We start from the raw sequence: 25,584 nt of genomic DNA, 5'->3' as shown, positions 1-25,584 counted from the left end.
TTGTCATCAACCCCCACCTATTTATTCCAGCTTCTGCCCCCTTCCTTTCCAGTCCTGATGAATGGCTCCCCTCACCCCTAGCTCAACTCCTCAAGTGTTTTGTATGAGTTGTGGTAAAACGTTACAGATAGTATTCCTCTATTGACCAATGAGGGCGGCAACAGGGATTTTATTTTTTGCGATACAGTGAGGAGTGGGCCCTTCTGGCCTTCAAGCTGTGTGGCCCAGCAACCCACCAATTTAACCCTAGCCTAATCACGGGGCAATTTACAACGTCCTACTAACCAACCAACCAGTACGTCTTTGGACTGTGGGAGGAAACCAGAGCACCCGGAGGAAACCCACTCAGTCACGGGGAGAATGTACAAACTCCTTACCGGGAGCGGTGGGAATTGAACCCGGGTCACCTGTACTGTAGAGCGTTGTGCTAGCCGCTACACTACTGTACTACCCTAAATCACCAGCTGATCTGCATTAGTAATAGTAATTATTAAAATGATTAATTCCTGAGGATTAATTATTAAGACTGGCTGCGCTGAGGCTCTTTTATGTTGGTAAGTGGTTTGCTTTCTTTTGGTAAGGCTTAATTTTTGTCTCACTTTGGAAGGCCTGTAACCATACAGGGTATTGTGGGGTGCAGCCCCAGACAGACATCCCCCTTCTCCTACTCAGCTGCTACTCGAGTGTTCCCCTGAAGTTGAAAGACTATTTTAATTTGTGCAGCTTTTTATTGCTGCCCTCGCCGCCCTCGCCACCATCCATCCGCACCGTCCTCTGGAGATGACGGTTTTATTGCCTTGAACCTGTCATGCAGCCGAGCTCAATTTGACCAGTCGGCATTCATCTCTCTCCCAGTGAATGATGCTTCAATAGCTACACAACTGGACCCATGACAGCCAAGGAAAAGCAGTCTAAAAGGATGTAAAATCCTAAATCGTATTTCTAGTAATGACACCCTGGGGGAGAGAGAATCCCTGCAATTTGACTTTAGTCTGGCTCTTGAGAGAATGAATCTTTCCTACCATCTCCTTTAGACCAAATATTACATCAGCCTCTCCATATTTCTGCCACAATACAAGCCCTGTAGCAAGCAAAAGACTATAGGACATAGGAGCAGAATTAGGCCACTTGGCCCATCGAGTCTGTTCCGCCACTCCATCATGGTTGGTTTGTTATCCCTCCCAACCCCATTCTCCTGCTTTTTCACTGTAACCTTTGCTGCCCTTACTAATCAAGTCTCTGCTTTAATCTCTATCAATCTCTGCTTTAATGACTTGCACTCCACAGCCATCTGTGGCAATGAATTCCACAGATTCTCCACCCTTTGGCTGAAGATATTATCGCTGTTCTAAATGGATGTCCCTCTATTCTAAGACTGTCCTCTCTAGTCCTAGACTCCCCAACTATAGAAAACATCCTCTCCATATCACCCTACTTAGGCCTTTCAATATTCAACAGGTCTCAATGAGATTCATTGTCAATTTTCTAAACTCCAGCAGGTACAGACCCAGAGCCATCAAACACTCTTCATACATTAACCCTTTCGTTCTTGGAATCGTTCTTGTGAACCTCCTCTGGACCTTCTCCAATACTCGCACATCTCTTTTCCAATAAGGGGCCGAAAATTGCTCACAATACTCCAAGTGTAGTCTGACCCAATGCCTTATAAAGCCTCAGTAATGCTTGTTGACCAATGATCACTGCATGCCTACTTACACCCTCGCTATTGACTTCCAGTATTACGCATATGAGATAGATTCAGACAAAAAGAGGTACAACTATGGAAATATTACCAGTCATTAATTAACTTTGCGAATATGAACTACTGCATGGCTATCACCTATGGCTGGATCTCTGCTTGGCCATAATAGTTCAAAGTTCAAGTTCAAAGTTCATCCTCCACTCTGGTCATAAGGCTGGGTTTGAAATATACTCCTCTGCTGCACCCATTCCAGCTACAGTCAGGTGTACTGTTAAGCTACGGGAAAGTTGCTATCAGGTAGATACTCAACATAATCCCAAGATTTATCTGTCACACGTACATCAAAACATGCAGTGAAACAGGTCATTTGTGTCAAATTAAATCAGTGAGTGTTTTTCAGGGATAGTCCGCATGCTTCCAGTGCCAGCATAATGTATCCACAACTTACCAACGTTAACCGTATGAGTTTGGAACTTGGGAAGAACGTGGGTGAAAACTAGGGCAATCAGAAGGGAACCCATGCAGTCACAGGGAGAACATACAAACTCTCTGCAGACGTTGGTGGGAATTGAACTCCAATCAGTAATCGCTTGTGCTGTAGAGTGACTATATCTCATTAGGTGCTTGAGGAGATAAGGTCTGTCACCAAACGTTCTATAGTAAATTTCTACAGATATCACATGGAGAGCATTCTAATCGGTTCCATCACCATCTGGTACAGAGGGGTCACTGCACAGGATCAAAAAAAGCTACAGCCGGTTGTCGATTCGACCAGGTCCATTATGAGCTCCACCTTCCCCACAGCTGAGGACAACTTCAAAAGGCAATGCCTCAAAAAGGCAGCGTCCATCATTACAAAACCCTAGAACCCAGGACATGCCCTCTTCTCATTGCTACCACTGGGGAGGAGGTACAGGAGCCTGAAGACACTCACTCAAAGTTTTAGAAACTGCTTCTTTTCCTGCACTAAGGGCCTGAAAACACATACCAATAGGTTCAAAAACAGATTCTACCCAGCTGGTGAAAAACTATTGAATGGTTCCCCAGTACGATAAGACAGACTCTTGACCTCGCAATCCTTATTGTCTACCTGCACTGCACTTTCTCTGTGGCCATTACACTTTACTCTGCATTCTGTTGCTGTTCTCCTGTGTTCTAGCTCAATGCACTGTGTGATGATCTGATCTGTATGAACAGTATGCAAGACAACTTTTTCATTGTATCACAGTGCACGCAGCAATAATAAACCCAGTCCAATTCCATTTCCAGGGAATGTTGCGTCTCGATAGATCCGTTTCTGTATTTCATTTTGTTTGTAATTATTACAGAGGTGTAAATCATGTTGGGGGGTGGTGGGGGGGCTGGAAAGAAGCAATCTTAATAATCTATATGTGGGATGTTTATTGTCAATTCTGTATTTCGCCACCTTCCCGTTAGCAGCCAGCATGTCAAGCACGTCGCATGGCTTCTCTGATGTCACCTATGAGCTAGACTGGTATCCAGGCAACCAGAATCGCTGCTCAGCCTGTCAGAATAGGCCCATTTAGCTCCGGTAGCAGAGCAGTCTTAAAACATGAGTAACAGTTTGATTGGGTTAGATGTTCAACTGCAACTCAATTAGCGTCACTCACACACCGAGCAGGAGGCTCTGGTGATATCGCTCTTACAATATTAGGAGGCGTCTGTGCAACCAACCCTGATAATTAAGATCTCCTCTTGATACGATGGCAGAAATATATTGTAGACTGAAGGGTTGAGGTTTTAATGGGTCGCCTGTTTCATTTCCTGCTTGTCACACAAAGCACCGCAATAAAAGGGTTCTGTTATGTTTGGCAATCATTTTAGCGCTGTTAATGTCAGTCTGTCAGACAGGGCTGCTGGAAACTTCAACAGGGGAAAAAAAATATTTGTTCCTTCAAGTGAATTAAAAGAGTGTATGTGGAGATGTTGTTCTCCCAGTTCTGATGTTCAATGCTTGCAGGATTGCTTTGATTCCCTCCAAAACATCCTCTAGCTCAGCTACTTATATATCCCCCTCTGCTAGCCTCTGCCTCCCCCTCCTACTGCCCCTGCCACCCCCTCTTACTGCCCCTGCCTCCCTCTCCTACTGCCTCTTCCTCCTCTCCTACTGCCCCTGCCTCCCTCTCCTGCTGCCCCACCTCCCTCCTACTGCCCCTGCCTTCCCCTCTTACAGTCCCTGCTTCCCTCTCCTACTGCCCCTGCCTCCCCCTCTTACTGCCCCTGCCTCCCTCTCCTACTGCCTCTTCCTCCTCTCCTACTGCCCCTGCCTCCCTCTCCTGCTGCCCCACCTCCCTCCTACTGCCCCTGCCTTCCCCTCTTACAGTCCCTGCTTCCCTCTCCTACTGCCCCTGCCTCCCTCTCCTACTGCCCTGCCTCCCTCTCCTACTGCCCCTTCCTCCCCCTCTCCTACTGCCCTGCCTCCCTCTCCTACTGCCCCTTCCTCCCCTCCTACTGCCCCGCCTCCCTCTCCTACTGCCCCTGCCTCCCCCTCCTACTGCCCCGCCTCCCTCTCCTACTGCCCCTGCCTCCTTCTCCTACTGCCCCTTCCTCCCCCTCTCCTACTGCCCTGCCTCCCTCTCCTACTGCTCCTTCCTCCCTCTCCTGCTGCCCCTGCCTCCCCCTCCTGCATTTCCCTCCTACAGCTTCCACCCGGCACTTATCCCTGCAAAGGGCTAACGTGCTACGCCTGCCCATTCGCCTCCTCCCTCACCTCCATTCAGGGCTGCAAACAGTCCTTCCAGGTGTGGCAACGCTTCACCTGTGAATCTGTTGGGGCCATCCATTGTGACCGGTGCCCTCGATGCAGTCTCCTCACATTGGTGAGTTCCATCTTAATCTGAGGGACCACTTCGTCGAGTACCTCCACTCCACCTGCTAAAAGTGGAACTTCCCGGAGGCCAAACATTTTAATTCTGACAATAATCTATCAATTCCAATACCAATTCCACTATTACAACGACCCATCAGGAGCCAGCTTGAGTGGTTCATCCTCAGTGCTGTTCCTCAGCAGCGTGGCACTCCCGCTGTGCTACACGAGACAATGATAAACCAACACCTGTCAACTCTGCCTTCCCCCATTTGGTGGCTACTTGCTTAGCAGAGGGCTTTGAAGATGTGCTGATGTCACGCAGAGGTACCTCAGTATGGCGAGGAACAACCGTAACACAGGCTGGTGACTTCTCACTCCGAAAGTGTCTCTGTTGCACTTCACAGCCCCACCCCCAGAGTATCCTCCGTCACCATATGGGTGTCTTTATGGAAATGCCAACACACACACAAAATGCAGGAGGAACTCAGCAGCTCCATCATGGGCACTATCCTCCCCACCATCAGGAAGGTGGCATCTATCATGAAAAACCCTCCCCACCGTGGACAGGCCCTCCTCTCATTGTTACCATCAGGGAGAAGGTCCAGGAGCCTGAAGATACACACTCAACGATTTAGGAGCAGCTCCTTCCCCTCAGCCACTAGATTTCTCAATAGGCAATGAACCCATGACCACCACCTCGCTAGTTACATTGCTATTCATTTATCTATTTTTAAAAACTATTTATTTATCTATATATTCATCTATCTACCTGTCTATCTATTTACATATTTATTTATTTACTCTGATTATAATTTATACTTTGCATTAGTATTTATTGCACTGTAATGCTGCTGCAAATGAACAACTTTTACAACCCATGCCAGTGATAATAACCCTGATTCCGATTCAGGCCAGGCAGCATCTATGGAGGGGAATAGACAGTCGATGTTTTGGGCCGAGGCACAAGACGTCAGGTCTCTCCCGAAATGTCAACTGCCGGGTCCCCTCCGTAGCTGCTGCCTAACCCGCTGAGTTCTTTTCTGTGTGTTTCTCAATATTTCCAGCATCCGCAGAACGCCTTGCATCTCCGTTTTTGAGAAGTGTGGACACTGGCCACCCCTGCTATGTTTATGGTTTCAATGTGATGACTGGAGGGATTTTAAGAGTCTGGACTAAGAATAGGCTTATTGCTGAGAGCCACTAAATACAATTACTAATATCAACACTGTCAATGTGACTGGTGCATTTGCCAAAAGGTTTCTCTATTTATACATTTGCTGCCTAATGGAATGTTAATTGATGTGCAGCAGCTTCTAAGCAGGTGGTGACCTTTTATCTTCAAGTGATGTAAACTGAAACTTGCTTTAATCCTTCCTGGGATTATGGTAATGAAGGGTCGTGACCTTTCCCTTATCCGCCTGGGTGAAGCCGTCACCATCTCTGGCGGATAGAGATTCGGCTGCTGGCCCCGCCCCAGGACCCCGATCCGAGCTGAGGTCTGTTCACACTTGGCTCCAGTGCGGGATCACCTGCAACCAGCTTCTGTCAAGGAGACCACCAAACCAGGAGAGATAGGGGCAGAATTAGGCTGCCTGGCCCATCGAGTCTGCTCTGTTATGTGAAAATGGCTAGATGCATCACTGCCTGGTATGAGAACTGTACCTCCCTCAATCACAGGACTCCGTGGAGAGTGGTGCAGACGGCCCAGCACATCTGTAGATGTGAACTTCCCACTATGCAGGACATTTACAAAGACAGATGTGTAAAAAGGGCCCGAAGGATCACTGGGGACCCAAGTCACCCCAACCACAAACTGTTCCAGCTGCTACCATCCGGGAAATAGTACCGTAGTATAAAAGCCAGGACCAACAGGCTCCAGGACAGCTTCTTCCACCAGGCCATCAGACTGATTAACTCATGCTGATACAATTGTATTTCTATGTTATATTGACTGTCCTGTTGTACATGGTATTTATTACAAATCACTGTAAATTGCACATTGCACATTTAGACAGAGACATAACGTAAAAGATTTTTACTCATGTTTATGAAGGATGTAAGTGATAAAGTCAATTCAATTCATTTTGCCTCTCAGTCCTATTCTCCTGCCTTCTCCCTATAACCTCTGATGCCCTTATTAATCAAGAATTTATCAACCTCCACTTTAAATATACCCACTGACTTGGTCTCCACGGCAGTCTGTGGCATTGAATTCCACAGACTCACCAACCTCTGGCTGAAGGAATTCCTTCTAATCTCCATTCCAAATAGACGTTCCTCTATTTTGAGGTTGTGCCCTCTGGTCCTAGACTCCTCCACATCGGAGCAGACTCAATGGGCTGAATGGCCTCATTCAGATCCTATGTGTTATGGTATATGAAACATCCTCTCCATGAGCACCCTATCTAGCCTGTCAATATTCGGCAGGTTTCAATAAGATTGCCGCATTCTTCTAACCTCCAGTGAGTACCTTCAGAGCTACCAAACGCTCCTCACATATTAATCTTTTCTTTCCTAAGGTCATTCGTGTCAACTTCCTCGGGACTCTCTCCAATGCCGGCACATCCTTCCTTAGAGGAGGGGCCCAAAACTGCTCACAATACTCCAAGTATGGTCAGACCAGTATCTCAAAATAACACCTCAAATCTATTAGAGTGGCCTTGGTTTTGAAGCCCTCACCCTCAGTTCCTCGGCTGCCTCGGCTGCCGTGCCAGTGGATTATTTTGGCATGCCCCTGTGGATCCTCACCGGTTTTGACAGAGGCACCACAGAGAGCATCCTGTCCAAATGAGGAATGGAGTTTTTGGTTTGGACCCCACAAGAAAATGCTGATTGTAAAAGTGGCCAAGTCCATTCATGTAAAGACAGCATTCCCTCCCTGTACTCCTCGCTATTACAGAAGGGCAAAGGTCCCTCCCATTCTCCTTTACCACTTCCCATCATACAAAAATTTGAGAACATGTACCACCAGTCTCTATCCCGTCCTTATCAGATTCTTGAACCATACCTTTGAGTGATGAAATCCGCTCTTGGCTTCACAATCTGCCTTGTCGTGGCCTTGAACCTTAGCTGTCTGCCTGCACTGCACTTGCTCTGTAACTGTAACACAATATTCTGCGTCCTGTTGCTGTTCTACCCTTGACCTACTGTACCTCAGTGGCAGCAGCCTACCCGTCACCAAGGACATACGGTGCAATGCAAAAGCTTAGGCACACATGGGTCGGCTGGTGGCGCAATGACATCAGCGCCGGACTCCGCAACGAAGGTTCCTGGGTTCGAATCCAGTCGGCGCCACTCCCAAGTACACTTTCCATCCGTGCCGGGTTGAGTATCGAGATCGCAACTCGGATAAGGGAAAAATACTGCGAACTGTCTGTGCGAGGAGTGGCGCGCCACACGGGCTCTCTCTCTCGCTCCGCGCCTTGTAAAGGCACGAAAAAGACATCGTCCCGCCAACATCGCACACGCACGCGCACAGACACACATGCACGCACACAAATGCCAAAAAAAAAACAAGCTTAGGCACATATAGAAGTCTCTTTGAGGGACGCCTACCTGAAGAAGTTTCTCTTCGACGGGAGTTCAGTGAGATTGTTTCTCACTGTTGCCCCTCTGTGATCTATACTGCCCTCTGACTCTTCAACCATGTACTCACCCAGACCCTCTTTCCAGCCAGACCCCTTCCCCTCCTCCCACCTTTTTATTCTGGCATCTTCCCCCTACGTTTCCAGTCCTGAAGGCGTTGACTGTTTATTCATTCCCATAAATACTGCCTGACTTGCTGAGTTCCTCCAGCATTTTGTGTGTGTTGCTTTGGATTTCCAGCATCTGCAGATTTTCTTGTGATTATATATAGCTAGGGTGCCTAAAACTTTGGCCCAGTACTATATTTGTACTGAGAGTGAGTTGTAAATCTGGCAGGGGCATAGGATGATGGGAATGGTGAGGGTGGTGCCACAGGAGGGGTGTGGAACAGGTGGCAGAAGAGTGCCAGGAGTGGAGGGCAGTGAGGGTGCAGACACACCCAGCCCTGAGACACCAGGCAAGGTCATTGATTCCAAACAATTGGTTTATTGATCATGACAGGATGACTCTCAAATGCTTCCCGCTCCCTCCCCTCTCTCTTCCCTTTTCCCAACCATGATTCCCCTCTCCCTGCCCCCTTCCCACTCTCAGTCCACAATAGAGACCCAGATCAGAATCAGGTTTATCATCACCCACATATGGCATGAAATTTGTTTCTTTTTTCGCGGCAGCAGTACAGTGCAATACATAAAATTACTGCATAAATAGTGATAAGACTTTTGCATGGTACTGTATAGAAAGGTGCTGGATAAAGGTCAGTATCATCACACAGGATCCCACCCACCCTGCTCATGGACTGTCTGTCTCTCTCCCATCCGGGAGGAGGCTGCGTAGCATCCACACCAGGACCACCAGACTCAAAAACAGTTACTTCCCCCAAGCAGTAAGGCTGATCAACACCTCCACCCACTAACTCCACCACTACTTTATTAATTCCTGTCAGTGACCTTATGTCCAGCCTTGTATCATTTCATAGACGTGCAATCCATCTGTGTATATAAGCTATATTACATAAATAATTTATATTTATTGTGTGGTTATTATTATTATTATTGTGTTCCTTTTCTTTTGTGTTTTATTTGTGCTGGTCAGATCCGGAGTAACAATTATTTTGTTTTCATTACACTTGAGTACAGGAAATGGCATTAAGCAGCTTGAGTGTACGAGTGTTATGCAATGATCAAAATGGATGGCATCGAAAGTAATGTCGTTCGCTCTCTGACCATCTCCCATCAGGCAGAAGATACAAAAGCCACCTCTCAGACTCAAGGATAGCTTCTATCCCATGTTGATCAGACCAGTCAGATGCTAAAGGCTGAACTCTCGAACTCCCGATCTCCCAGTCCACCTCCTCATGACCTTTGCACCTCATTTGTCTACATACACCGAGTTTTTCTGTACCTATATCTTATGTGCTCTGTTTTCTTTTTCCCATTTTGTTGTACTTAAAGAGATCTAATTTAGAGTTACAGCATGGGAACAGGCCCATCGGCCCAATGACACCTAATTCCACCCATGTGACCTATTAACAATAGACAATAGACAATAGGTGTAGGAGTAGGCCATTCAGCCCTTCCAGCCAGCACCACCATTCACTGTGATCATGGCTGATCATCCACAATCAGTACCCTTTTCCTGCCTTCTCCCCATATCCCTTCACTCCGCTATCTTTAAGAGCTCTATCTAACTCTTTTTTGAAAGAATCCAGAAAATTGGCCTCCACTGCCTTCTGAGGCAGAGGATTCCACAGAACTACAACCCCCTGTGTGAAAAAGCTTTTCTTCAACTCCATTCTAAATTGTCTACCCTTAATCTTAAACTGTGGCCTCTGGTTCTGGACTCTCCCAACATCGGGAACATGTTTCCTGCCTCTAGCGTGTCCAATTCCTTAATAATCTTATATGTTTCAATCAGATCCCCTCTCATCCTTCTAAATTCCAGTGTATACAATCCCAGTTGTTCTAATCTTTCAACATATGACAGTCCCTCCATCCCGGGAATTAACCTTGTGAACCTACGCTGCACACCCTCAATAGCTAGAATGTCCTTCCCCAAATTTGGAGACCAAAACTGTACACAATACTCCAGGTGTGGTCTCACCAGGGCCCTGTACAACTGCAGAAGGACCTCTTTGCTCCTATACTCAATTCCCCTTGTTACGAAGGCCAACACGCCATTAGCTTTCTTCACTGCCTGCTGTACCTGCATGCTTACTTTCATTGACTGATGAACAAGGACACCTAGATCTCGTTGTACTTCCCCTGTTCCTAACTTGACACCATTCCGATAGTAATTTGCCTTCCTGTTCTTGCCACCAAAGTGGATAACCTCACATTTATCCACATCAAACTGCATCTGCCATGCATCCGCCCACTCACCCAACCTGTCCAAGTCACTCTGTATTCTCATAACATGCTCCTCACATTTCACACTGCCACCCAGCTTTGTGTCATCTGCAAATTTGCTAATGTTACTTTTAATCCCTTCATCTAAATCATTAATGTATATTCTAAATAGCTGCGGTCCCAGCACTGAGCCTTGCGGTACCCCACTAGTCACTGCCTGCCATTCTGAAAAGGACCCGTTAATCCCTACTCTTTGTTTCCTGTCTGCCAACTAATTTTCTATCCAAGTCAGTACCCTACCCCCAATATCATTTGCTCTAATTTTCCCCACTAACCTCCTATGTGGGACCTTATCAAATGCTTTCTGAAAGTCCAGGCACACTACATTACACTACACTACACTACACTACACTACATTAACCTACCAACCTGTACGTTTTTGGACTGTGGGAGGAAACCAGAGCACCCGGAGGAAACCCACGCGGTCACAGGGATAATATGCAAACTCCTTGGTGGGAACTGTAAGCAGGTTGCTGGTACTGTAAAGGTGTTACACTAATCCTACACTGCTGTATGGTACGACCTGTCCGAATGCCAGCGTGAAAATGTTTTTCCCTATACCTTAGTGCAATAGAATTAGAATTTTTTTATTTCTTGTATCTATCTCACAACATGAGGGAGTAAAAATCTTTATGTTGGGTCTCTGTCGCTATGTACAAGCATTAAAGAAGGGAAATGTGGGAGGATATAGCCCAAACACTGAGATTGTATGCATAATTGTTTTGTATACAGTCAGGTATAATGTACAGTCAGATACACAATCAGATCAATGCGTATTGATCAGTCTGATTGCCTGGTGAAAGAAGCTGTCCTGTAGCCTGTTGGTCCTGCCGTTAATGCCCTGGTACTGTTTGCCAGACGGAAGCAGCTGAAACAGTTTGTGGTTGTGGTGGCTGGAGTCCTTGATGATCCCCTGGGCCATTTTTACACACTTGCTGCTGTAAATGTCCTGAATAGAGGATAAATGTCCTGAATTGACAGATGCACTGGGCTGCCCGCACCTGTGATTGAGGGAAGTAAAGTTCCCATACCAGGCAGTGACACAGCCAGTCAGGATGCTCTCGCTGGTGCCCCTGTAGGAAGTCCTGAGGACTTGGACTTAGAAAACCAATGTCCAATTTCCAAATCCAACACTACTCACTATCTTGCCCAGCAGGGCACCCAAATCGGTGGTGTTATGGACAGCGAGGAATCTTGTCTCGGACTGCAGCGGGATACAGAAAAAATGGAAATCTGTGTGGAGCACTGGCAAATGGAATTTAATCCTAACCAGTGTGAGCAGTTGTATTTTGAGAAGTCAAGTACAGGTAGAGAATATGCAGTATATGGCTGATGAACAAAGAGACCTGCATGTTCAGCTCCATAGTTCCCTCAAAGTGACAACACAGGTCAATAAGGGGGCTTAGAAGGCATATGGCAAGCTAGCCTTTGTAGGCCAGGTCATAGAGTATAAAAGTTAGACATTATGTGGGAACTGGTTTTATGCTGAAACTGGTAAGACTGCGCTTGGAATATTGTGTGCAGTTCTGGTCACCAGACCAGAGTAAAAGAAAGAAACTGCAGAAAGTTGTGGACACAGCCGAACACATCACGGAAACAAGCCTCCCCTCTATGGTCTCTGTCTCCACTTCTCACTGTCTCAATAAAACAGCCAGCATTATCAAATCATCATCATCTTCATTATGCGCTATGTCTTATGACGTGGGCGATCATGGTCTCATGACCATGATTGTTCTTGGCAAATTTTTCTGCAGAAGTGGCTTCATTTGACCAGTGTCTTTACAAGACGGGTGACCCCAGCCGTTATCAGTACTCTTCAGAGGTTGTCTGTCTGGTGTCAGGGGTCACATAACCAGGACTTGTGATATGCACCGGCTGCTCATATGATGATCCATCACCTGCTCCCATTGCTTTGTGTGACCCTGATCAGGGGACTAAGCAGGTGCTACACCTTGCTCAAGGGTGACCCGCAGGCTAGTGGAGGGAAGGAGTGCCTCACACCTCCACCTCACCACCTAGAACATAATCAAAACCCTATCTATCCCCTCTTGTCCCTTATCCCTTCAGGCAGAAGATACAAAAGCCTGAAAGCACATTCCAGGCTCAAGGACAGCTTCTATCGTGCTGTTATCAGACACTTGAACGGAGCTCTTGTATAAGAGGATGGACTCTTGACCTCATAATCTACCTCATTAAGATCTTGCATTATATTGGAGAGGCACTTAGTCAGCTACTTAAATCAGCAAGTTATAGACGGACACAGTCATAATGCAGGAAAGCAGGGTTAGTGCAGAGAGGCAGGAGGCCTTTTCTGAATTAGTAAGCCAAAGAGCTTGTTTCTGTGCTGTACCACACAGATCATTCTCACTGGTTGCATTACCGTCTGGTATGGAGGCGCCATCACTCAGGGCTGGGAAAAGCTGCAGAAAGTTGTAAACTGAGCCAGCATCCCCAGCATCTAAGAAATCGTCAAGGACCCCCACCACCTTCTCATTGCTTCCATCAGGGAGGAGGTACAGGAGCCTGAAGATATACACATGCAACGATTCAGGAACAACTTCTTCCCCTCTGCCATCTGATTTCCGAATGGGCTTTGAATCCATGAACACCACCTCACTACTTTTTTGTTCTCTTTTCCCTCTACTTATTTAATAAAACCTTTGTATATAAGAGAGTAAATCCTCGCAAGGCCGAAGGTCCCGATGGAGTACTTGGTAAGGCTCTGAAAACCTGTGCCAACCAACTGGCGGGAATATTCAAGGAATTTTCAACCTCTCACTGCTACGGGCAGAAGCTCCCACTTGCTTCAAAAAGGCAACAGTTATACCAGTGCCTAAAAAGAATAACATGAGCTGCCTTAATGACTATTGCCCAGTAGCACTCACATTGACAGTGATGAAATGCTTTGAGAGGTTGGTCATGACTAGACTGAACTCCTGCCTCAGCAAGGATCTGGACCCATTGCAATTTGCCTGTCGCCACAATAGGTCAACAGCAGATGCAATCTCAATGACTCTTCACACAGCTTTAGACCACCTGGACAACATAAACACCTATGTCAGGATGCTGTTCATCGACTATAGCTCAGCATTTAATACCATCATTCCCACAATCCTATTGGGAAGTTACAGAGCCTGGGCCTCTGTACTTCCCTCTGAAATTGCGTCCTTGACTTCCTAACCAGAAGAACACAATCTGTGTGGGTTGGTGATAATATCTCCTCCTCCCTGACGATCAACACTGGTGCACCTCAGGGATGTGTGCTTAGCCCACTGCTCTACTCTCTCTATACCCATGACTGTGTGGCTAGGCATAGCTCAAACACCATCTATAAATTTGCTGATGATGCAACCATTGTTGGTAGAATCTCAGATGGTGACGAGAGGGCGTACAGGAGTGAGATATGCCAACTAGTGGAATGGTGTCGCAGCAACAACCTGGCACTCAACGTCGGTAAGACGAAAGAGCTGATTGTGGACTTCAGGAAGGGAAAGACGAAGGAACAGAGGGATCAGAAGTGGAGAGAGTGAGCAGTTTCAAATTCCTGGGTGTCAAGATCTCTGAGGATCTAATCTGGTCCCAACACTTTGATGCAGTTATAAAGATGGCAAGACAGCAACTGTACTTCATTAGGAATTTGAAGAGATTTGGTATGTCAACAAATACACTCAAAAACTTCTATAGATGTACCATAGAGAGCATTCTGACAGGCTGCATCACTGTCTGGTATGGAGGGGCTACTGCACAGGACCGAAAGAAGCCACAGAGGGTTGTAAATTTAGTTGGCTCCATCTTGGGTACTAATCTACAAAGTACCCGGGACATCTTCAAAGAGCGGTGTCTCAGAAAGGCAGCGTCCATTAATAAGGACCTTCATCACCCAGGGCATGCCCTTTTCTCACTGTTACCATCAGGTAGGAGGTACAGATGCCTGAAGGCACACACTCAGCGATTCAGGAACAGCTTCTTCCCCTCTGCCATCCGATTCCTGAATGGACTTTGAACCCTTGAACACTACCTCACTTTTTTAACACATATTACTTCTGTTTTTGCCTGATTTTTAATCTATTCAATGTAAGTATATTGTAATTGATTTACTTATTTATCCTTCTATATTATGTATTGCATTGAACTGCTGCTGCTAAGTTAACAAATTTTACGACACATGCCAATGATAATAAACCTGATTCTGACATGTACTTACTGTAATCCACAGTTTTTAGTACTCTGTATTGCAATGTACTGCTGCCACATAACAAGAAATTTTACGACATGTGCCTGTGATATCAAACCCGATTCTGAAAATAACTGAATGAATGTAACTTGTGAAAGACACCAGTGATTCTGCAGACGCTGGAAATCCGGAACAATACACACAAGATGCTGGAGGAGCTCAGCAGGTCTGCAGCATCTATGGAGATGTTTCGGGCCAAGACCCCACATCAGGCCTCCTTGTTACAGGGGCTGCACTCCATCATGGTACCGTAGCAGTTAGTGCGAGACTGTTGTAGTTTGGGGTGCTGGGGCTCGGAGTTCAACTCTGACGCCGACTGTAAGAAGTTTGTTCGTTCTCCCTGTGACCCTGTGGGTTTCCTCCGGGTGCTCTGGTTTCTTCCCACATGCCAAAGACGTATTGTTTAGTAGGTTAATTGGTCATTGTAAATAGTCCTGTGAGTAGGCTAGGGTTAAATTGATGGGGTACTGGGTGATGCTGCCTCATTGGGACATGGAGCCTGTCCTGTGCTGCATCTCGAAATAGGTATAAATCTAACTTGGGAAAGAATTGTATTGGATTAGGGAGTTTCAGCTGTTACGCCGGAATTAATGACCTTTCAGATAAATGTAATTGATCAAACTTCAGGCATTGAGCCAGCCTACGGCAGAGCCTTGTAGTAAGCAGGAGATTTGATTCTTGAACCAGTTGGTGTGTGGTTATGTCTGTATCATCCTGTCACTGCGAAAGTAGATATCCTGAGTAACACAGCAGGGTGCATCTAACACAAGGAGTATGCCGTCTCGTAACTATCAGGCTGTTTGAGATAAACTTCAGTTTTCACTTGGAGCTACTTGTAACCTTTCAACACCAGAGTGACAACGATGAAGCAGTCATGTGAATGACACAACCCGGTGAGATCACAGCCAGGCTCAAGTGTCAAATAACGTCCCACTATCATAATCTGTGGCAAAGGCTCTCCGTTTAGATTTTCTGACCCACCAGGTCACAGCAAACCTCTGCACCCCTCAGGTAATGGTGGGCAAAGCCATCAAACAATCAGACATAGGAGCAGAATTAGGCCATCCAGCCCATCCAGTCTGCTCCACCATTCCTCTATGGCTGATTTATTTTCCCTCTCAACTCTATTGTCCCGTCTGCTCCCCGTAGGGTTTAACACCCTGACTGATCTCACACACACAGATATACACACACACACACTCGCAGACACGCACACAAACACACGCACTCACACACACACTCTCTCTCTCTCACACACACACACACAGACACGCACACAAGCACACACATGCAAGCACTCACACACATACTATATACACACACACTCTCTCTCTCTCTCACACACACACACAGACATACACACAAACACACATACACACCCTGGAGACAGGAGTGTAACTGGAATCTCTGAGAGGAAGGTACATGAATTTTCATTGGGATGGCTCATGAGGGAACTGGAGCAATGTGGGGTTGAGCTACAATTTGGGCAAGATAGAATGAATTTGAGGGGCTGAGTGGCCCACTGTCTTTTGCATGGAACAATACTCCCTGACGTCAACCTCTGCTGAATGAATGAAAAAACCAGGAAATAACTCTCAAGAGAGAAAGAGAGCTGCTCTGTGTTTAAATCATGTAATATAAATTCCCCTCTTCCTGCAAAAATAACAGCCATTTTCTAAATGGTTTCCAAAAGGGATTTAGAGAGGATGCAAAATGCCTAGAAGGAGCCTTGAGTGCTCAAATTTCAGCTAAAGTGGCCTGGTGCACTTGTTGAACCATACCCAGTGTAATTTGTTCTCTCTCTCTCCAACATGAAATAAGTGGATTTAAAAGCATCAGAATGAATGGGGAAGAGCTCCAGAGTCGAATGAATTGCCCAAGCAGAGCAGGGAGAGAGCCTGTAAACAGCTCAGCGCTGTAAGTGCACCGTAATTAAGGCCGCAGAACGCGGGCTCAGACTGGCATGGTAATAATACCTGGAGTGGGCTACTGAGATCTTCCACACATTTCTGACCGTTTTTCAGAGGGGGGGCTGCGCTACCACCAGTTGAATCAATTACTGAGGATCCCGGAATCAGATTCAGGTTTATTATCACTGATATATGTTGTGAAATGTGTTGTTTTGCAGCCACTATCCCACCATGCCTGGTTTTGTTATCTCTCACAATCCTGTTCTCCTGCCTTCTCCCCGTTACCTTTATGTGACCATAAGGCAAAGGAGCAGAACTACATTCCATACGTAAGCACATCAGGGTAATACAAAAGTAAACTTGAGAGCAGAATCTAGACTCAGTTGCAGAGAAAGTGCAGTATACGTAGACTATAAAGTGTGAGGGCCTCGATGAGGTAGAACGAGAGATCAAAAGTTCATTCTTTGCTTATGAGAGATTCATTCAAGAGTCTAAGAACAACAGGATAGAAGCTGTCCTCATGTCTGTTGATGGTGCATGATCCTGCCTCATAGGAGGGGGAAGATGAGGGAATGATTCAGTTGGGAGGGTTTCGTATGTTGGCTGCTTTGCACTCTCCCTCCCACCCACCCACAGACAGGGAGAGTCCTCCAACTCCAGCACAGGCCTCCAACTCCAGCACGGGCCTCCAACTCCAGTAGGGGCCTCCAAATCCAGCAGGAGCCTCCAACTCCAGCCTCCGGTCTCCAGGCCTCCGCTGTCGGGCTTCGTTTCGGGACTTCAGACAGAGTTCACTCTCCTCTGGACTTTCTTCAGAACAAGTGGAAGAGACAATGGAAACCCCATCTCTGTTTCCAATTCCAACTTCTTTGCTGAAATGTATCCAGTTGGGCACAGAATCTTGCCGAACGAGTGAAAGATGAAAGAAAACTGACCAATCAGTATGTCCTCGTGGGGCACCAATGAAATCACTTCGTTTCTGAGTGGTTAAATACTAACATGGGCATAAGGCACACATGCTCCTTCTCCAATAAGCTTACCAATCGAGAAAGCTGATGAATACAGGATATTTCCAAATATTAGTGGGCCCCACGCAGCACAGCGGTTAAAATGGTGCTGTTACAGCTCTGGGTGTCGGAGTTCATGAGTCCAATCCCGATGTCCTGTCCAGAGTTTGTGCCGTACATCCTCCCCATGGAATGCCTGGTTCACCTCCGGGTGCTCCGGATTCCACTCACACTCCAAACAGTATTGGTTAATTGGTTAGGTAAGTCATTGTGAACTGTCCTGTGATTAGGTTAGGGTTAAATCAGATTTATCGGGTGTGCTGTGGCTCGAAGTGCCAGAAAGGCCTATTCTGCACAACATCTCGAAATAAATAAACTACCGTAAATATCACAGTCTTCCATCACAATGTCGACGTTCTACCTGAAGCAGGGAGATTGCCGGTGGGAGGTAGTGGGATTCATTGAGACACTAATATTATGGTTGGGGGGGGTGGTTGGAGAGATAACTTGTCAGGTGTGTGGGGGAGATTGTTTGGAGGGGTGTGTGGGGTAGATTGGAGATTGTTTGGAGGGGTGTATGGGGTAGATTGGCGATTGTTTGGAGGGGTGTATGGGGTAGGTAGGAGATTGTTTGGAGGGGTGTGTGGGGTAGATTGGAGATTGTTTGGAGGGGTGTATGGGGTAGATTGGAGATTGTTTGGAGGGGTGAGTGGGGTAGATTGGAGATTGTTTGGAGGTGTGAGTGAGGGAGATTGGAGATTGTATGGAGGGGTGTATGGGGTAGATAGGAGATTGTTTGGAGGGGTGAGTGAGGGAGATAGGAGATTGTTTGGAGAGGTGTATGGGAGAGATTGGAGATTGTTTGGAGGTGTGAGTGAGGGAGAATGGAGATTGTTTGGAGGGGTGTGTGGGGTAGATTGGAGATTGTTTGGAGGGGTGTATGGGGTGGATTGGAGATTATTTGGAGGGGTGTATGGGGTAGATTGGAGATCGTTTGGAGAGGTGTGTGGGGGAGATTGGAGATCGTTTGGAGAAGTGTGTGGGGGAGATTGGAGATCATTTGGAGGGGTGAGTGAGGGAGATAGGAGATTGTTTGGAGAGGTGTGTGGGAGAGATTGGAGATTGTTTGGAGGTGTGAGTGAGGGAGAATGGAGATTGTTTGGAGGGGTGTGTAGGGTAGATTGGAGATTGTTTGGAGGGGTGTATGGGGTGGATTGGAGATTATTTGGAGGGGTGTATGGGGTAGATTGGAGATCGTTTGGAAAGGTGTGTAGGGGAGATTGGAGATCGTTTGGAGATGTGTGTGGGGGAGATTACAGATCATTTGGAGAGGTGTGTGGGGGAGATTGGAGATCGTTTGGAGAGGTGTGTGGGGGAGATTGGAGATTGTTTGGAGGTGTGAATGAGGGAAATTGGAGATTGTTTGGAGGGGTGTGTGGGGTAGATTGGAGATTGTTTGGAGGGGTGAATGAGGGAGATTGGAGATTGTTTGGTGGGGTTGTGTGGGAGAGATTGTTTGGAGAAGTGTGTGGGGCAGATTGGAGATTGTTTGAAGGGGTGTGTGAGGGAGACTGGAGATTGTTTGGAGGGGTGTGTGGGGGAGATTGTTTGGAGGAGTGTGTGGGGGAGATTGGAGATTGTTTGGAGGGGTGAGTGAGGGACGTTGTTTGGAGGGGTGTGTGGGGAAGATTGTTTAGAGGAGTGTGTGGGGTAGATTGGAGATTGGAGATTGGAGGGGTGAGTGGGGGAGATTGGAGATTGTTTGGAGGGGTGTGTTGGGGAGATTGGAGATTATTTGGAGGGGTGAGTGGGAGAGATTGGAGATTGTTTGGAGGAGTGTGTGGGGGAGATTGGAGATTGTTTGGAGGGGTGAGTGAGGGAGATTGGAGAGTTTTTGGAGGGGTATGTGAGGGAGATTGTTTGGAGGAGTGTGTGGGGGAGATTGGAGATTGTTTGGAGGGGTGAGTGAGGGAGATTGGAGAGTTTTTGGAGGGGTATGTGAGGGAGATTGTTTGGAGGGGTGAGTGGGAGAGATTGGAGATTGTTTGGAGGAGTGTGTGGGGGAGATTGGAGATTGTTTGGAGGGGTGAGTGAGGGAGATTGGAGAGTTTTTGGAGGGGTATGTGAGGGAGATTGTTTGGAGGGGTGTGTGGGAGAGATTGGAGATTGTTTGGAAGGGTGAATGGGAGAGATTGTTTGGAGTGCTGTGTGAGGGAAGCTGTTTTTTTTAGTGTTACTAGTTTACGTGTTTCCCTTGAAGTAGTATTTGCTGCATTTAATACTGTGGAATGGTGTTTGAGGTTCGCTCAGTGATTAGAGACAAGTGTTTCATAAAGTTGAACTAAAACAGAGACAGCTGTTTAAGTGTTTAATGTTACAGTGCTGGAGAGCCATTGGCAATGTGAAGCACTTGGGAAAGCTTTATAGTACTTGTTGGCCTTTAAACTGTTTTAAGAACGCGGATTTTATTTGGAAACGAATCACTCATACATTCACACACACACACACACACACACACACACACACACACACACACACAGATGCCCTACTAGTATTTTCAGTACTTCTTGACATTTTCCTTTCTTGTTTTTTTTAGCTCCATCGTGGGCACTAGCCTCCCCAGCCTCCGGGACATTTTCAAGATGCAATCCCATAAGGCAGCATCTATCATTAAGGATCCCCCTCACTCAAGACATGCCTTTGCATTGCCACCATCAGGGAGGAGCTACAGGAGCCTGAAGACACACACTCAATGTTTCAGGAACAGCTTCTTCCCCTCTGCTATCCGATTTCTGAATGGACATTGAACCCATAAACACTACCTCACTACTTTTTGCACCACTTCTTTAATTTAGCTTTTTAAACACTTATATACTTCTTACTATAATTTACAGTTGTTGTTATTATATTGCACTGTACCGCTGCTGTAAAACAACAAATTCCATGACATGTGCCAGTGATATTTAACCTGATTCTGATTCTAATTTGACGTAAAACACTCTCAGAACATCTTCCTAAACTTCAGCAGCAGCCTTAAGAAGGATGAGAAACCACAGGAACTTTGACAGAGAGAGCTTGAAGAACTTCCTCTGAAGCTCTGTACTGAAGCCAAGAATTTAATTTCATGTCTCTATCTAAAGTAACCAAACAGTCTGTCTTGTAATGGGGTTGTCCTAGCCCAAGAACATGTTGTTCCTTTGTAAAGAATTATAGTGACTTCATGCACGTCACATGCAGAGAAAATTGTTCCCAAGAGTGATGAAGATATCTGAAAAGGACACCTTCCTAAACTAACATTTGTAGAGAGGATTTCATTGTACTGACCTCTCATCCAACCCTACTGGTACATTTTACATAATCTAATAAGGGGTGGACAGGAGATTGTATTGTCACTGGAAACCATCATCAAGGACCACCACCACCACCCAAGCCATGCCCTCTCCTTGCCCCTACCATCAGGAAGCAGCTACAAGAACATCAGGACTTTCACCACCAGATTCAGCAACAGTTATTACCCCTCAAGCATGAAGCTCATGAACCAGAGGGGATAACTTCATTTGTTCCATCACTGAACTGTTCCCATGACCACACGAGGAATTCTGCAGATGCTGGAAATTCAAGCAGCACACATCAAAGTTGCTGGTGAACGCAGCAGGCCAGGCAGCATCTCTAGGAAAAGGTACAGTCGACGTTTCGGGCCAAGACCCTTCGTCAGGACTAACTGAAGGAAGAGCTAGTAAGAGATTTCAAAGTGGGAGGGGGAGGGAGAGATCTGAAATGATAGAAGACAGGAGGGGGAGGGATGGAGCCAAGAGCTGGACAGTTGATTGGCAAAAGGGATATGAGAGGATCATGGGACAGGAGGTCTAGGGAGAAGGAAAAGGGGGAGGGGGGAACCAGAGGATGGGCAAGGGGTATAGTCAGAGGGACAGAGGGAGAAAAAGGAGAGAGAGAGAAAGAATGTGTGTATATAAATAAATAACAGATGGGGTACGAGGGGGAGGTGGGGCATTAGCGGAAGTTTGAGAAGTCAATGTTCATGCCGTCAGGTTGGAGGCTACCCAGACGGAATATAAGGTGTTGTTCCTCCAACCTGAGTGTGGCTTCATCTTGACAGTAAAGGAGGCCGTGGATAGACATATCAGAATGGGAATGGGAAGTGGTATTAAAATGTGTGGCCACTGGGAGATCCTGCTTTCTTTGGCGGACAGAGCGTAGGTGTTCAGCAAAACGATCTCCCAGTCTGTGTCGGGTCTCGCCAATATATAGAAGGCCACATCGGGAGCACCGGACGCAGTATATCACCCCAGCCGACTCACAGGTGAAGTGTCACCTCACCTGGAAGGACCGTCTGGGGCCCTGAATGGTAGTGAGAGAGGAAGTATAAGGGCATGTGTAGCAACACACATCAAAGTTGCTGGTAAACGCAGCAGGCCAGGCAGCATCGCTAGGAAGAGGTACAGTCGACATTTCAGGCCGAGACCCTTCATCAGGACGAAGGGTCTCAGCCTGAAACGTCGACTGTACCTCTTCCTAGAGATGCTGCCTGGCCTGCTGCGTTCACCAGCAACTTTGATGTGTGTCACTTGAATTTCCAGCATCTGCAGAATTCCTGTTGTGGGCATGTGTAGCACTTGTTCCGCTTACAAGGATAAGTGCCAGGAGGGAGATCGGTCAGTGGGTGGAATTGGGGTGGACGAATGGACAAGGGAGTCGCGTAGGGAGCGATCCCTGCGGAAAGCAGAGGGGGGAGGGAAAGATGTGTTTAGTGGTGGGATCCCGTTGGAGGTGGCGGAAGTTACGGAGAATTATATGTTGGACCCAGAGACTGGTGGGGTGGTAGGTGAGGACCAGGGGAACCCTATTCCTAGTGGGGTGGCGGGAGGATGGAGTGAGAACAGATGTGCGTGAAATGGGAGAGATGCGTTTGAGAGCAGAGTTGATGGTGGGGGAAGGGAAGCCCCTTTCTTTAAAAAAGGAAGACATCTCCCTCGTCCTGGAATGAAAAGCCTCATCCTGAGAGCAGATGCGGCAGAGACGGAGGAATTGCAAGAAGGGGATGGCATTTTTGCAAGAGACAGAGTGAGAAGAGGAATAGTCCAGATAGCTGTGAGAGTCAGTAGGCTTATAGTAGACATCAGTAGATAAGCTGTCTCCAGAGACAGAGACAGAAAGATCTAGAAAGGGGAGGGAGGTGTTGGAAATGGACCAGGTAAACTTGAGGGCAGGGTGAAGGTTGAACTTGAGGGCAGGGTGAAGGTTAATCTATGACCTATGGATTCACTTTCAAGGACTCTTCATATCATATTTTTGTTTATTGAATTATAATTATTATTTTTTCTTTCTTTTTGTATTTGCACAGTCTGTTGTCTTTTGTACACTGGTGGTCTATCCGCCCTGGTGAGTGCAGTCTTTCATTGATTCTATTGTCTTTCTTGTACTTACCTGCAAGAGTGAATCTCAAGGCTCTATTTGGTGACATTTATGTACTTTGATAATAAGTTTACTTTGAACTTTGTATCATTTAATCTCCACTTTGAGAATCCTCACACTCTCATCGGCCATGGGCTGAACATTCAGGGACAGTCAGTATTGGAAAGTGGAGTTTATTATCACGGCGACCATTTCAGAGACGAGTCTACGGTAGTGCAAGAGGTGGTTCATGGTGTTCCATTGCTGTGGTAGAGTTAGGGTGGTTCAAATCAGTTCAGGAATCTGATGGTTGTAGGAAAGTAGCTATTCCTCAACCTGGTGGTGTGGGTCTTCAAGGCTTCAGTACCTCCTTCCAAAGGTAATAAAGAGAAGATGGCGTGGCCTGAATGGTGGGGATCCTCGATAATAGATGTTCCCTTCCTGAGGCAGTGCCTCTGTAGATACTACCAATTTCCCCACAGATACAACCAATTTCACTTAAACTAATATTGATTGTCCATTAGATGGCAAGTCCTCGGAGAACTGAAAGCAAACCAAAGTTCGAAGTTGAAAGTAAGTTTATTTTCATAGTACATATATGTCACCATATACAAGCCTGAGATTCGTTCTCTTGCAGGCATTCACAGTAGGACAAAGAAATATAACATAATCAATGAGAAACTGCACACCAACACTGACAAATAATCAATGTACAAAAGAAGACAAACAGTGCAAATACGAAACAGATACAAATAATAAATAAATAAATATTGTGGACAACATGAGTTGTAGAGACCTTGAGAGTGAGTCCACAGATTGTGAATTGAGATGAGCAAAGTTATCCACGCTGGTTCAGGAGCCTGACGGTTGAAGGGTAGTAACTGTTTCTGAACCTGGTGGTGTGGGACCTGATGGTTGAGGGGTAATAACTGTTCCTGAACCTGGTGGTGTGGGACCTGATGGTTGAGGGGTAATAACTGTTCCTGAACCTGGTGGTGTGGGACCTGATGGTTGAGGGGTAATAACTGTTCCTGAACCTGGTGGTGTGGGACCTGATGGTTGTAAGAGTAATAACTGTTCCTGAACCTGGTGGTGTGGGACTTGATGGTCGAGGGGTAATAACTGTTCCTGAACCTGGTGGTGTGGGAGCTGATGGTTGAGGGTAATAACTGTTCCTGAACCTGGTGGTGTGGGACCTGATGGTTGAGGGGTAATAACTGTTCCTGAACCTGGTAGTGTGGGAGCTGATGGTTGAGGGTAATAACTGTTCCTGAACCTGGTGGTGTGGGACCTGATGGTTGAGGGGTAATAACTGTTCCTGAACCTGGTGGTGTGGGACCTGATGGTTGAGGGGTAATAACTGTTCCTGAACCTGGTGGTGTGGGACCTGATGGTCGAGGGGTAATAACTGTTCCTGAACCTGGTGGTGTGGGACCTTATGGTCGAGGGGTACTAACTGTTCCTGAACCTGGTGGTGTGGGACCTGATGGTTGAGGGGTAATAACTGTTCCTGAACCTGGTGGTGTGGGACCTGATGGTCGAGGGGTAATAACTGTTCCTGAACCTGGTGGTGCGGGACCCAAGGCTCCTGTACCTCCTTCCTGATGGCCAGTCACAGCCTGCCAAGAGTTAATCAAATCACTGGAAGAAGGCATCAATCTTCAAAGTTCAAAGTAAATTTTATTATCAGAGTACATTTATGTCACCACATACAACCCTAAGATTCATTTTCCTGAGGGCATACTCGGCAGATCTATAGAATAGTATTGAGAACACGATCAGTGATAGATCAAGTAGAGTGCAGAAGGCAACAAACTGAGCAACTGCAAATATAAATAAATAGCAATAAATAACGAGAACATGAGATAACAAGAGTCCTTAAAGTGATTGCGGAACATCTCAGTGGATGGGTAAGTGAGTGAAAGTCATCACATTTGTTCAAGAGCCTGGTGGTGTGAATCCTGAGGCTCTTGTACCTTCTACCTGATGGCAGCGGCGAGAAAAGAGCGTGGCCTGGGTGGTGAGGATCTTTGAAGATGGATACTGCTTTCCTACGACAGTGTTTCATGTGGACGTGCTCGCTGCTACCTTCCGGCAAGCCGCGGTAGCGTAGTGGTTAGCACGATGCTATTATCTCGTGGGGCATTCTGAAGTTCTAGGTTCAATTCAGGCACCACTCTGTAAGGAGTCACTGTACATCCTCCTTGCCGAATGCATGGGTTCTCCCCGGGTGATCCAGTTTCCTCCCACAGTCAAAATATGTACCAAGTAGGTTAATTGGTCATTGTAAATTGTCCCGTGATGGGGTTAGGGTTAAACAGAGTCGTGGCGTTGCTGGAACCTTACAGACGGTGCCGGAATTGAACTCGGAACTCCGGAATGCCCTGTGATGTAATAGCGCTGCATTTCCGGAAACTTGGGTTGTTTTCTCTGGAGCGTCGGAGGCTGAGGAGAGAACTGATGGAGGTTTACCAGATTATGAGAGGCATAGGTAGAGTG

The 25,584-nt window shown here is 46.7% G+C and overlaps 1 long non-coding RNA gene across 1 annotated transcript in view; it reads left to right on the top strand.

Annotated features, from left to right (window-relative positions):
- The window catches only part of LOC140209667 (uncharacterized), a 60,317-nt gene that overhangs the window by 29,474 nt on the left and 5,259 nt on the right, over window positions 1–25,584 (top strand). The window contains exon 2 of the long non-coding RNA XR_011889043.1: window positions 20,270–21,352. This is a non-coding gene — a long non-coding RNA (uncharacterized lncRNA). The remainder of the gene's footprint in view (window positions 1–20,269; window positions 21,353–25,584) is intronic.

This window comes from Mobula birostris, chromosome 14, assembly GCF_030028105.1.
Source record: "Mobula birostris isolate sMobBir1 chromosome 14, sMobBir1.hap1, whole genome shotgun sequence".
Taxonomy (NCBI): Eukaryota; Metazoa; Chordata; class Chondrichthyes; order Myliobatiformes; family Myliobatidae; genus Mobula; species Mobula birostris.
This window is presented reverse-complemented; position numbering and strand designations above follow the sequence as displayed.